General features: G+C 37.3%; 1 pseudogene; it reads right to left on the minus strand.

The window, feature by feature from the left end:
- Window positions 1-1191: 1191 nt before the first annotated feature.
- LOC102876567 lies at window positions 1192-2488 on the minus strand (annotated as a pseudogene).
- Window positions 2489-14121: the final 11633 nt, after the last annotated feature.

Here is a 14121-nt window from a genome sequence, read left to right on the forward strand (position 1 = left end):
ATCCAATACCTTTTACATTAAATTTGAATTTTTCTATTTTTTTTAAACTTTACTAATTTTTAAAATACTATTTAAATTTCCACAACTCTTTTCTTATTGAATTATGCATCGTACATTTTCCCCCTCTAAGCCTCATATTTTTCTTTCTTTTTACATTTTAACACCCAAAAACTATTTTCACACTTCTTGGGCTCAGAAATAAGCAACTGGTATTTTAAAAACGATGCCATCCATTCACCTACCAGGATCCAGAGACTGGGCTCAAGGTGGGCACAAAGCGCTAAATGAACTGAAGCATCAGGGGAAGAACTGAGTGTGATGGAAGCCTTGCCCCTCCTGTCTGTGATCCTGGGGGCCAGGATCTATGTCCCCCAGGGTGGCGCTGGCTTCACTTCTGTGAGCTGCCATGTGACTAAAAGAGTGCACCACTAGGGCCTTGTGTCCGACCATGCACAAATCATGATCATGCCATCTCCACACATGAGTCCACTGTCACCCCTGGCAGCAGCTCAAGGTTCACCTGCAGCCTGACTTTGGGTACATTTAAAAGGATCACAACCAGACTGTGTCCAGTACAGAGAGCTCAGGCACCAAGTTGTCCTCAGGCCAATCCTCTGGTCACATTCTAACTCGGGCTTACCATCATCGCTCTATGGTGCTGCAGTGAAAGCAGGGCTTCAGGATTTCAGAGGTGTTTTGGTACCAAAGATGTTTTGAGCCATATTTTAAAGGAATAAATTATAACAATGAAAGGAATCTATGAGGAAGGAAGCACCTCACACAGACACAAAGCCCAGTAGCAAAGGTCCAATAATACTGAAAACATCCAAGATTACAAATCACAGCCACACATAGCAGCTCACAGCATCTGATACTACACCTACACCGGTTATGGTCTAAAACCTTCCAACGGAACGAAATGCACAGTGGACGCTGAAGTCCAGCATTCACTGTCTGCACAACACAATGTCTCCCCTCAGAGGCTGGAACCCACTGCTCAGGAATCTCTGTAAAACCAGCAACACACATGAGTGAAGGAACCCAGGTTTATTGTAACATTCCTGGTGCCATGATAGATGGCCTGGAACTCAACTGGGCAATCATTTCCACAGAGAACTGTCACTAAAACAGATGAAAGGTAGTAGGAGTTCCACACAAGGTCTCAGTTACAAGTATTCTGTGCATTCAGAGTTAATTTTGTAAAATGTCTACAGTCTTTTTGAAATACAAGGCACCAATAAGGGTAGACCTTCCAGTTGAGTGATGGTATGAGAGGAGAGAGTGGCTGACCTGAGTCCCATGTCCCTCTTCCAAAGCGAGAGTGTTTCTGTGGCTGCATCTACTCCATGTCTTTCAGGTAATTGGCCACGTTCCTGAGCTTCCAGACAGATAGGTCCTGGGTCAGGTCACCAAGTTTCTTACTGGTGTGGATGTCATCGGCCTCCACAGAAAGGTCTTCTTCAATCTCCTCATCTATACTTGTTTCTGAGTGGTTGCTGATGCTATTAAAGTCTTCATCATAGTAATCTTCTTCCTCAGCTCCTACAAGTGGGTCAATTTTATCACTGACCCACTTCAGTTCTTCTAAAGCTGCATTTCTCTCTTTGCTTTCAAGGTCCTGCAAGGACGAGGTTTCTGTTAGGGAGGTGACCCCACTCTCCAATGAGGATGCATCTGAGAGGGATGCGAGGCTGTTGTACTTCTTGCTGGGTTGGCCTTTCCTATCATAAGTCTTGTCTGCTTTGGGGATGGGATCATCAAAAGAGGAGTCGCTATCCATGTCGTCTTCATTGGCACAAAGACCAGTTTTGTCTTTGACGACTAAGTACTTGTTGCCAAAGAAGGACCCAGTTTTTGTCTCGTGGGCCAGGAAGTGGTGGCCACTTCGGCTCTTTGGTTCTGAGGAGAAACGTGTATCGTTCTGGCTCTTCTGACTGTACTTCTTACTCAGAAAGGTATGTGAACTTGACTTTCTATCAGGAGATTTCGGCAGAGAGTGTACATAAGAGAGCTCTAGGACTCCTTCCTCACTGGTGGCATTCTTCTGCTGCTGGTAGCTCCGAATCACCTCTAGCAACAGCGGCTTGGCCACCCTGCCCTCAGCTTTGATAATGCCCAGATCCCTGGCTAAGTTCTCTCGACCTTCCAAATCTATAAATGTGTTGATTTCCGGTTTAAAAACGGCCAAGGTGTAGTCCAGGTTGAAAAACTGGAAAAATTCCGCAACCAGACTGGCCACAAGCTGACCATCTCTTGTATTTAAAAATGTCTTCAGCTTCTCGTTGACTAAAGGAGTTTTGTTCTCTATTTTTTCTTGTTCAGGTTCTAGTGCCAAAAACACAGCAGCTCGGAGTTTAGCTTTGATCTGTCTCAGGGCCCCATTATTCTCAAGTGTCTGAACGAGCAGGTCCCGCAGCTCAGTGTCTTCCTCTGCCATCACTGCAATTGCTGATATTTTACATCTCTTGGGATGAGCTTTTGCATCCATGGAGACAGACCATCAACAATGTGGCTTCATGATTCTATTCCCTTTCTGGTTCTATGATGTAAAAGAGTTCTCAGCAACATCTTCAGCAACATTCTATCTGGGCAGTAACTTATGATTCTGTAGATTTTTCTGTTACTTTATTTTCCAAATACATGGTTTTCTGACTGCCTTCCCTATTTTCTGTGAATTTCTAGTTTTATTATCTGTATTGCTTCTTTACTAATATTTGACTTAGAAATGAAGGGGATTGCACCTCAATAACAAGAAAACAAAGGCCCTGGCTGCTAGGTCAATGGACAACATCATGACAGAGAAAGGATTGAAAATGCCATTATTTCATCTTACGTGGTTCACAAGTCAATATCCTTGGTACCAATAGTCAGGAGATAAGGAGACATAGTGCTCTGGGCAAGTCAGCTCTCATAGACCTCTCCCATATACATATCCCATATAAGCAATGATGTCAGCTTAAAGACTATGGTGCACCTGATTTAGGCCTTACTTTTTTTTTTTTTCAAATCACTTGCTCTGCATCTGAGAGCTGGGCAATGAATAAGGATGACAGAAGAAGAATTGATGTCTTCTAATTGTGATGCTGGAGAAGAGTCCTGAGTATACCATGAGCTACCAAAAGAATAGACAGATATGTCTTGGAGAGGGTGCAGCCAGATTGCTCTTTGGAGGCAAATATGATGAAACTTCATCTCTCATACTTGGATATATTGCTGGAAGAAGCTATCCAGAAAATTAGTAATCAAAAGAAACAAAGACTCCTCAACAAGCTTGATTGACACAGTGACTGCCACAATGGGCTCAAGTGTGTCAGAAATGATGAAGATGGTACAGGGCAGGACAGGGTTCAGGTCTGTTGTTCATAGGGATGTTAGGAGTCATACTCAATTCAATGGCATGTAAAAGTAAAACAACAACCACCAATTTTTATAATCTAAAATTTACTGACCTTGCAATAACGATACATTTATAGTAATTAGTAGCTTGAATGGAAATGTTGGGGGAAAAGAAGAAAGAATGTTATAAATTGTCTACTTGGTGACAGAAATGAGTCTGGAGATTGCAGATTTTTTTTTTATTAAAGCCACTCAAATTCAATAGGGGGGAGGGTGTTGTATACTATCTATAGCTGAACCAATGTTAATAGTTTCTGATAACCCACTACCATTGGTCCAGCCTCAAATACCCTTTTTAAAGAAACACAGATAGCTACTATACATATGGACCCCACCTGAGGGACTGCACAGGAATCAGATTGACTCCATCTGTGGAAAGAATTGTTGGAGAAGCTCAATATCAGCAGTCAAAACCAGGCCAAGTGCTGTCTGTGGAACAGACCATAAATTACTCATGTGTAAGTTCAATTTGAAGATGTAGAAAATTATAACAAGTGCACAAGAACAAAAATACAATTTTAAGTCTATCATACTTGAATTTAAAAACCATCTCAAGAACAGGTTTGAGGCAGTGAACATTAATAATTGAAAGCCAGAGGAGTTGTTAAATGATATCAAGGATTTAATCCATGAAGAAAGCAAGAGGCCATTACAAATACAGAGGATAAAGAAAAGACTAAAATGGATGTCAGAAGAGACTATGAAAAATTACAAAAAGTGTTGAGAGGCCAAAATAAAGGGAAGAGATTCAGAAGTAAAAGAGATAAAGATTTCAAAGAACTCCTAAATAACAAAGTATTATAACAGAATGTATAAAGAGCTACAGAAGGAGAATAAAAAGGGAAGAACCCATTTGGCATTTCTGAAGTTGAAAGAACAAACCCCACAAAATCCATTATAGGGTTGGAAAGCTGAGAGATACTATGGGCAAAATCTGGAATGATGTAGGAAGCATCAAAATATGATGAAGGAATACAAGTCACTGTACCAAAAAGAATTGACTAACATGTAAGCATTTCAAGAAACAACATGTTATCAAGAATCAATGGTAATGAAGGAAGATGTTCAAGCTGTGCAGAAAGAATTGCCAAAAAAAATAAAGCTCCAGGAATTGATGGAATACCTGATATGTTTTAGAAGCAGCTATGGACGTGCTCAGCAGTCTGTCTAGAAAATTTGGAAGACACTTACCTAGCCAACTAACTGGAAGAGATCCATATTTTTTTTCCTATTCCCAAGAAAGGTGATCCAACAGAGTATGGAAATTATTGAACAATATCATTAATATTGCATACAAGCAAAATCTTCCCTCATGAATGGTAAAAATAGTACATTGATAGAAAGAGAATTGCCAAAAGTTCAAGCCATATTTAGAAAAGGTTGTGGTACCAGGGATAACATTGTTGTTGTCAGATGGATTTGGCTGAAAGCAGATGCCATAAGAATGTGTATTTTTGTTTCATTTATTGTGTAACGGCATTTGATGGTGTGGATCACAAAAATTATTCCTGTTGTTGTGGTTATGCGCCGCTGAGTAGTTTCTGACTCACAGCACAACAGCTCTGAACCCTGTTCTATCCTGAGCCAACATTATTGTCCCTGAGACACTCACCCCCATTACCCCACTCACTAACTCAATCCATCTCATTGAGGGTCTTCCTCTTTTGCGCTGTCCCTTCATCCTTCCAAGCATGATGACCCTTTCCAAGGACTTGTCCCTTTTTGCAATATGCCCAAAGTATGTCATACGAATCTTCAGATTCCTTGCTTTCAAGGAGCAGCCTGGTTTTACCCTCTTCAGGACAAACTGATTTCTTCTTCTAGCAGCCCAGGTTATATTCAATACTCTTTTCCAGCACCACAGCTCAAAGGCATCAATTCTCCTTCCATCATCTCGAGTCATTGTCCAACTTGCTGATGCACAGCAAGTGATTGCGAAGACCCTGAACTGGATCAGGCACACCTTAGTTTCTAGATTGACATCTTTGTAGAGGTCCCTGACAGCAGACTTTCCAAGTGAAATTCATCTTTTTATTTTTTCTGGGAGCAAGAGTGTTGATTGTGGAGCCAAGCAAACTAAAACTGTTAACAATCTTAATCTCTTCACTGTCTGTCATGATGCTGCCAATCGGCCTAGTGGTGAGAATCTTTGTTTTCTTGATGTTGAGCTTCAATTTATATTGAAAGCTGCAGTCTTGGACCTTCTGCAGCAGGTGCTACAAATCTTGTTTTAGCAAGAAAGGTTCTGTCACTTGCATAATTCGGGTTGTTGATGAGTCTACCTTCAATCCTGATGTCACATTCTTCCCCATAGAGCCCAGCCTCCTGGATGATATGTTCTGCATATAGATTGAAAAGGTTTGGAGATAGGATACATCCTATTGAGAAAAACATAGGAATCCCAGATCACTTACCTGTAGTCATATGAAACCTATACCTACAACACTGAAGCTGTTGTCTGAACAGAGCAAGAAAAACTGCATATTTTAAAACCAAGAAAGTTGTGCACATTATTTCTCCATATCTATTCAATCAATGATGAGTAAATCATTCAAGAAGTTTGATTTATGGAGAAGGGCATGACATGAGGATCAGAGGAAGACTCATGATCAACCTGTGTTATGCAGATGACAAAATCTTGTGCTTACTGAAATAGAGGAGGACTTGAAACACTTGTAGAAAGCAAAGACTGCAACCTTCTATTTGTACCACATCTCAACATTAAAAAAACAAAAATCCTCACCAGTGGGAATACAGGAAACACTGTGATAGATGGAGAAAATATTGAAGTTGTCAATGATTACTTAGATCTATGATCAATACACTTGGTACCAGTGATCAATAAATTAAAAGACCCATTGCCCTGGAAATGCCTGCTATCAAGGACCTCTCCAAAGTAAAGAGCACCTGAGTATTGAACAATGGCTAAATTTGATAGAGTAGATCCCTTTGAATTGTGGTATCGAATAAGAGTACTGAATATCTTGTGAAATTTAAAAAAAAAAACCAAACCCCATCAACCACCAAATTTATATGTCCTCAAGAAAGTAAAGCCAGAGTGTTCCTTGGAGGTACAGATGGTGAAACTTTATCTCACGTATTTAGAGCATGTTGTTAAGAGGAACATATTCCATGGTAGAGACTATCATGCTCAGAAAGTTGGAGGTTCAGCTAAAGATAAGATCATCTTCAATGAGCTGAAGTGACACAGTGACTACAGCAATGGCCTTATGTATTTCAGAGATGATAAGAATGGCACAGGATAGGATGGATTTCAGATCCATTGTTTGTCCATAGGGTTGTTGCAAGTCATACGTGATTCAATGGCATTTAACCACCACAACAAACCTGTGTCATTTGTCACCTTATCAATGTTCTTCATTGTTTTTTTTTCAAAATATAATTCACCATATATTTTTAAGATGTTGTGCATTTTACAATTTATCCAAAGGGAAAAAATTTATATATCAATGAATATAATGAATACTCCCAAAAGAACTATGGTGGCATAGTGATTGTACAGGAGTTAAATGGGGGAAGAGGAGAGCAGAAGAGTAAGAATAAGTAGGGGTGAAACCACAGGGCTGCAGTTTGGTGGGTGGAAGGAGGCAGGGAAGCAAATGGGAAGGATCTGGGTGAAAAGACAGGGTAATTATGGGCAAAGTCCAATGGTGATTGATTTTATAAAACATATTGCATGACAATGTATGACACACAATGTGAATGAAGAATAGTGTTAAACAATGTATGTAAACTTTGTGAGCAAACCAACGAAAAGAAATAATATAAAATGTATATGAATGATTGTATGAAACACAATGTAAATGAAAGATTGTATAAAACAGTGCATATGAAAGAAAGTTAATATAAAGAAATTATTATATGGGAACCAATAAAAGTCTTTTTAGAGAAAAGTTTGGCAGTTCTAATCCACCAACTGCTCCATGAGAAAAAGATGAAGCAGTCCGTTTTTGTAAAGCCATGGAAATTCTAGAGCACTCTTCCCTGCTCAATAGGATCTCCACAGGTCAGAATCAACTGAATGATATTGTGGTTTGTGTTGCTTTATTTTGGGGATTTTCCTATTAATTCTGAGCACCAGTGTTACAACCTTTAACATGACTATTAGACCAAGTTCTTAAACTGTGGGATTTTGTTTTTTATTGTAAATAGATTATAAACCCTATATTCAAGTAGTATTAAGACAAATGTGTGGTATTATGGGAATTCTGGTGGACATAAGTAGGTTTATAATACTGCATTCCAAATTAAGATATAATATTAATGATTTAGTCTGATGGTAGTCTGCTCTCTCAGTTGTAGTTCCATAATGACAAGTTTCCTTTTAAATGTTCAGAGCCTGCTGTGCCAGTAGTACTTTTTACAAAATGCATTTGCTTTAGGCTTTCTGACATGGTTTCACACTGAGATAAACACAATTAACAAGATCTATTTCAAATTCTGGCTCTTTGGTACTTGTTTATTAATGGAATTTTAGGACTCTTTTTTATTTTCAATTTCTTTTCAACCAGGACCATCGTTTCATTTGCTATATGGTTTCTTCTTAACTCCTGCATATTATCTGTTTGACTATTGCACAACAGCAAAACAATTATTATCTGCTTTAAAATAAACAAAAGATCATATTTTGTTACAGTGGGACAATTATGGAGTAATCATCTTAGTTACAGGACTTTAAAGAGATATAAATGAATATATAAGATTTAACACTCAAACACAATGTATTTTTGCTTTTCTTCATAAATAAGAAAGTTGCCAAATGGTTATATGATTTTAACTATTAAGCAAAACATTAATTGTTCAGACCCACTCAGATGCCTCTGAAGAAACTCATGATCTTCCTCTCAAAGGTCACAGCCTTGAAAACACCATGAAGTACAGTTCTACTTTAAACAGAGTTGTCATGATTCTGAATTAGTGCAACAACAATGAGTTTTATGATTTTTTTCACTCTGATATTTAATTAACTTATCTTTTGCTCATCACTGACTTCAGAGTATGTTGCTGTTGTTAGGTGCCAACACTTTAAATATCCCTTCCATGACATTGTTATCTTCACTGTGTCAATTCATCTCCTCAAGGGTCTTCCCCTCCTTCCCTGACTCTCTTCCTTTTCCTGTATGATGTCTTCTCTCCCCACCCCAAACTTGCCATTCCTTTAAACATGCCTGAAAAAAAAACATGAAATGGAGCATCCTGGTTGCCCTTCTTCCAAGACAGGTTTATTTATTGTTTTGGTAATCTATGATATATTCTATATTCTTCACCATCACCACAATTCAAGGCATTGGTTCTTGTTTTATCTTCCTTATTCATTGTACAACATTCAGATAGATGCATATGAAGCAATTGACAAGGCCACAGCCTGATTCAAGCCATGGATTGAGTTGGACAACGAATAAGGGTAACAGAAGAAAAATTGATGACTTGGAGTTATGATATTGGAGGAGAAAAGTGAATATCCCATCTTGTTAGGTGTCCTCTAGTTAAATGCAACCCATAGTGACCCTATGAATAACCAGACTGAACACTGTCCTATCCCGTGCTGTCCTCACAATCTCTGACACAATCAAGCCCATTGCTGCAGTCACCAGGTAAACCCACCTGGTTGAAGGTCTTTCTCTCTTTTGTTGCCTCTCAACCTTTCTAAGCATCATGACCCTCTCCAAAGAATAGCATCTCCTAGCAACATGCCCAAAGTATGTGCGCAAAGCTTCACCGTATTTGCCTCCAAGGATCACTCTGGCAGCACCTTCTCCAGTCCATGGAATCTTCACCACTTCACCAGCACCACAGTTCAAAGGCATCAATTCTTCTTCTGGCATTCTATTTATTATCCAGCTCTCAGATACATAGCAAGTGATCAGAAAGGACCATGCCCTGATTCAAGTGCACGTTAGTCCTCACACAGACATCATAACTCCTCACTAATTTGAAAAAGTCCCTGATTACAGACTGTCTATGTGCAAAAATGGCATCCAATCTCGTCACTGTTGGCCCAAGTGTATTCATGGTGGATTCAAGTAAGATGAATATCCTGTAGACTGTTAAAAGAACAAATATGTCCTGGAAAATGTGCAGCCAGTATGCTTAGAGGCAAGAATGGTATAACTTCATCTCACTTATTTTCTTCATGTTTTTAAGAGGGAGCCAGCCCTTGGAAAGAGACATCATGCTTAGAAAAGTGGAAGGTAAGTTAAAGAGAAGAAAGGAAGACCTTCAACAATATGATTAATAAAGTGATTGTAGCCGCGGGCTAAAGTGTGTCAGAGATGATGAGGATGATACAGAACAGGGCAGGGTATATAGATCTACTTTTCATAGGGTGATAGTTGACTCGATGGCATCTCATATCAACAATGACATCTGTAATTTTTCCCTAAAAGCAAATACTTAAATATAGATTTTGTCTCTTTACTATAATCTATTGTTACATTTTTTTTCTGAACACATATGCAGGGAAATTCATTTCCATTCTGCAGGTTCAAACAAAATGGTCACTGAAATTGATTCCATTCTTCACATGTTTCAACGTACTTCTTCATTTTCTTATTGTTTTTCAACCTTTGAATCTTGAAAATGCTTTCAATATTTTGGTTTGAGAGAGATGAGTTATACTTTTTTAAAAAATATAATATTCAATAGTTGCTTAGTTTTATGATAAATTCAGAGTTTCAACTCAAAGCTTGAGAAATAACTTTTGGGGATGTTGCCAGTCCCAATAGCTACAATAAATTGTCTTCTTTAAGAAAGTGATATTTTATTCCATATATTTCTTCCTATTTATCAAGATTTCATTCCTATGTTCCTGATCAGAGCATTCCTCACTGGAGCTGAACACTATCTAATTCTTCTGATGGAGAAGCTGATGACTCAAGGAGGCATTTGGTTTTGTAGTGTAATTAATACCTTCTCTGATTCTTGGTTTACTTTCTTGCCGTTTTCCCCAAATAAAAGTCAATAGTTGTATCTTAACATGGTCACTGAAAACTTTTTAAGACCCTAGATACTATGCACTATACTGAAATGCAGAACATAAACTTCAACTAATCCCAACAGAGAATACATCTAATAAGTATACGTATATAACTCTGGTGATGCTGTAGCTAAAGCATTTGACTGCTAACCAAAGAACCACTATATCAAGACCACCAGCAGCTCCACTGCAGAAAGATGAGTCTACTTTTAGAAACTCCAAAGTTTAAATCTACAGGGTTTCCTAATCAGAATTAGCTCCATGATAATGACTTTGGATTTTTGGGTATTAGCATCTTCTTCAACCTACATTATTATTGTTATAGCAAAACCATCTAAAATATAGCATGCACAACACTCATTCTTTTTCTCTGTGAAAATTTTTTTGTTATAATGCTTCTTTTATTAATGGATATTTTAATGAAAGTTTATAAAGAACTTGGATTTCCATTCATTCATTGTTGCACATTTTCATCCCTGGCCCCTTCCCCCTAGTTCACTCTTTTCTTTGGAAAAAAAGGTTCTTTCATTGTTATAAAGTCCCCGACCCTAAGACCACTTTACTCTGCAACTTTTATTCTGGACTCTTGCCATGCCAATAACACCTAATCATATTTCTTTTTATACAGTTCTCTCCCTTGTCTGTTTCAATGCCATGTACAATATTCATCCACTCTTTTCTTAGGTACCCCCCAACCCCTGGTCAGTCCTGTTTTATAACAGTGGCATTATGCAGTATTTGTCCTTTTGTGACTGAAATATTTCATTCAGCATAATGTCCTCCAGGGTCACCCATCTTGTATAATATTTCATAAGTTCTTTGTTTTTCAGTGCTGCATAATATTCCATTGTGAGATTATACCACAGCTTCTCTATCCATTCTTTTGTTGATTGGAACTTGGGTTGTTTCCAACACTTTGCTATTGTGGATAAAGCAGTAATAAACATGGATGTGCATATATCCTTTTGGTTGGCAGTTCTCGTTTCTTTAGGGTATATTCCTAGTAGTGGAATTGCTGAGTCAAATGCTTTTTCTATTTCCAATTTTTAGAGAAAGTGCCATGTTGCCTTCCATAGTGCTTGCCCATTTTGCACTTCCACCAACAGTGAATAAGGGTTCCAGTTTCTCCACACCACCACCAGCAGCATTTGTTGTTTGGTGCTCTGTTAAGTTTTGCTATTGTTACTGGGGTGAGATGATATCTCATAGTTGTTTAGATTTGTATCTCTCATAGAGCTAAGAATTTTGAACATTTCTTCATGTGTTTGTTCGCTATCTGAATGTCTTTTTTGGTGAAGTGGCTGTTCATATCCTGTGCCCATTTTGCAATTGGGTTGTTTACCTTTATCTTGTTGTGGTGTGTGAACAACATTTTTACCTCAGTTACATCAGCTATACTATACAAACTTCATACATATTCAGTGACAGCTTTGTAATGTCTATAATAAAAAAAAAGTGAGAGTACTTCTACCTTTTACCTCTTATAACCACAAATGTATATTGGGTCTTATTCATGCCATTTAATAAAACTGAGATCATACAATGTATGTCTTTTGGTTTTGTTGGAGTTTTCTCCATGATTTGCTTTTATACTCCACAATGATACTTGTGGTCTTTACCTAAACTCAGTAGGAATGTAAGAATGAAGAGCTCCTTAATACTAATTCTGGGGGGCTGGCGGAATTGCGAACTGAAATAAAGTTTGGAGACTAAAATTTCAAGGAATAGTGAAATAGTTCTGGTTTTCTCTTCCACGCCACACTCTTGCTGTTTCTTTTCATTGTTACATTTAAATATTTAAACCAGAGAAAGTTTGCCAAGTTCCTAATAAGCACAAGAGAAAATAAATTCATTATGCTCAGGGTGATTATTTTTACTTCAAAGTCTACATAGGGCAGCTGTTTGTTTTCAGTGTTCATTTGCTTGGATCAGTCAGGTAGATAGCTGGGTTTTTAAGGGCATTTTTGTTCATTTTTTCCCTTTGAATTGTAAATCGATTACCACCTTTTCTTTTAAAATACCAACCTAGAGATCACAACTCTATATCATCAGAAAAATCTTTAGAGCATTAATCCCAAAAGTATACATACAGACATCTCCTTGGCATTTTAAATACCTGCAAATACTACGCATAATAAATTACCTTAATTCTCCACAGCTTGGGTAAACCAAGATTCTGTTTTATGTGACTCCAGTATGTTCTCATAATTTCTGTGCAAGACAAAACATTGCTACTGACATACAATCATAAAATTATGCAAGTTTGTTTCATTTTATGCAAAAAGCGTATTCTCTCTTGTATAGGTGTGTCTAGGTATGTAAAAACCCACCCTCTGCTACCATCATTTGATATTAAGTGTTTGAGTACTTTCTTGATTTTAATCTGTAATATGCTAAAACAGCTGGCCAAATCAATGGTGAACAATGAACTAGTAATTTTACTTATTGTAGCCTAAACCTTGAATTTATTGAATTTCTCATTTCACATTGGGCCATTAACTCATTTTGTGTAGATAGACTTACATTAAGAAAACACATATTTGTTGTTCTTAATTTTCTGATATGAAGTAGATAATTTTAACTATACAAATCACTTCCTTTAATTAAATTTTAAAGGAAATTACATAAGGTAAATCTTAACTAGTATTTGTTTTGCTATGTTTTTGCTTTGACATTAATTTATTGATGAAAATAACACCATTATTGTTATGAGTAAGGTATGAAATGTGACCTAGTTTTTGCAGAAAATGAGGTTGTGGGTATGGACATCAAACAAGTGGTTTATATATTCTGAGGTGGTGGAAAAGTAGGAAAGTTTTTTAAAGTATCTAGATTTCTCTCTAAAGAACAGTACAGTGGATTCTATCACTCTGCTCTCCTTATTATCACATATAAACACTCTCAGTTAAAGGAATGCAATCACCTACAGAAAGTGCAACCTTAAAAAATATTACTCTTGTATGTGTCAAAACTCAGATTTCTTTTATATCTGGTGACATAATATGAAGTAGTTTTATTTGATATATAATCATATTTTTGCTAAAATATTTTGTAAATATCAGATCTCTCGTAATACTTCCTACAAAGTGGAGTTCATCTTATTACTTGCAGAAATCAAGTCTATTGCTGTTGAAAAAGAAGTAGGAAAAGTATTATTAAGTTTTGTTTAAAATATTGTTAAACATATTAATTATTGAGGATTTTGTCCACATATTGTTAACCTAATAACTTTAAAAAGCACCCTTATAAACTACATTTTCCAACATCATAATAAAAATGAAATGAGCTTGTGTGAAGATTGTGTTTGGCCATGAAAAGGCATTTGACTATGTGGATCATAATAAACTATGGATAACATTGAGAAGAATAAGAATTCTAGAACACTTAATTGTGTTAATTTTAAACCTATACTTACACCAAGGAGCAGTTGTCCAAACAGAACAAAGGAACAATGCATGGTTTAAAATGAAGAAAAGTGTGTGTCAGGGCTGTATCTTTTATCTATACCCTCCTTTGTGATATTTCCTCTGATAATCCATTGGTGATTACCTAATGGTTGGTTTTGACTTGATGGTACACAACAACAAAATCATTCAATCTGTATGCTAAACAAACCATTTGAGAGGCTGGATTTTAGAAGAAGGATACAGCCATCAATATCAGAGGATGACTCATCAACAACTTAATTGTATTATGCATGTCACGATTTTGCTTGCTGAAAGATTACA

Source organism: Elephantulus edwardii, unplaced genomic scaffold (genome assembly GCF_000299155.1).
Source record: "Elephantulus edwardii isolate Elephantulus edwardi_28Jun2011 unplaced genomic scaffold, EleEdw1.0 scaffold00040, whole genome shotgun sequence".
NCBI lineage: Eukaryota > Metazoa > Chordata > Mammalia > Macroscelidea > Macroscelididae > Elephantulus > Elephantulus edwardii.